The sequence below is a fragment of the Propithecus coquereli genome, unplaced genomic scaffold (assembly GCF_000956105.1).
Source record: "Propithecus coquereli isolate 6110/MARCELLA unplaced genomic scaffold, Pcoq_1.0 Scaffold141, whole genome shotgun sequence".
In the NCBI taxonomy this organism is placed as follows: domain Eukaryota; kingdom Metazoa; phylum Chordata; class Mammalia; order Primates; family Indriidae; genus Propithecus; species Propithecus coquereli.
This window is the reverse complement of record NW_012138414.1, coordinates 1,348,888-1,350,039: the sequence shown is the minus strand read 5'-3', so window position 1 is coordinate 1,350,039 and position 1,152 is coordinate 1,348,888.

Genomic DNA, 1,152 nt, shown 5'->3' with positions numbered 1-1,152 from the left:
TCCCAAAAAGCAAAGTAAATAGACAGTAAAATAGTTAACATAAGTATATAAGATAATAATTTGACAGTTTCAATTAGGTAAACACATTGATCTTTTAATTAGAAGCTTATGGGTTATATTAAATAGGAATGTAAATATAATAAAATTTTCTAGTTACATTGTGGTACTTTTTTTCCTAAGATAAAATGCCAATATAAAGGTAGTAGAGAATGTTAAGAGAAACATAGAAAATTTAAAAATGAATTTCTTCCTCCTTCCAAATGCCAACACATAATTATTAATATATGGCAAGAACAAAACACCACTATCACCCACAGTTTTGTGTAATTTTTGATGGAAAAATAACAATAAAAAACATCCTGAGAAATACAGCATCAACCCTTAGAGTGTCTAGAAAAGGTTTAAACATCTCTGAAAATACCTTACAAATACGAATTAATCCCCATTAAAACAACGAAGGAGGTAAGCACCGTCACCGCTCTCTGATGAAGAAATGCACGGTGTGTGTGGTCAAGCCTTTAGCCCAGTGACCTAGGCTGGAATCACCTATCTTCAAAAGCATACAGCTCCAGAAAGAATCAAAAGGAGAGAGAAGATTCAGATTTCAGTTGTTTCTAAAACATTTCGATTTCTGTTTATCGCCTGAATCTCACCCGTTTATATTAATTGAACACCTTTCTTTGAGGATAGCACTCCGCCGCACAGACATCCTGCGCTCTTTTAATTGAGCGCCTTTGGGGGAAAGTATCGTTTAAATATAACAATATATTCAGAACCCTAAAATAATTTGATCTATAATAAATTCTTAAGCAAGGGAGGAAGACCAGCCTGGGGACCCGGGGAGGGGAAGATTGCCAGGTACGAAGTCAGAGATTCACAAGGAAGTTGTAGAAGCTCCTTCCCCGGAGACTTTTAAAAATAGACGAGACAGCCCTCTCCATACAGTGGTGCAGGAGGCCCCACTGTACTTTGCTATTAGAGAACTTCGCTACAGGCTTCCTTTGAGGTGATTTTAAAAAAAGAAAAGGGAAAAAAATGGGAGGAGGGGAAGGGAAAGTCATCTGATGTGAGAGGAAAACTCCGTTTAAGAAATGCCTTTGATAGTTCATTATAATATGAATTCTCTGATTTTTACACTTGATTTTAAGGATA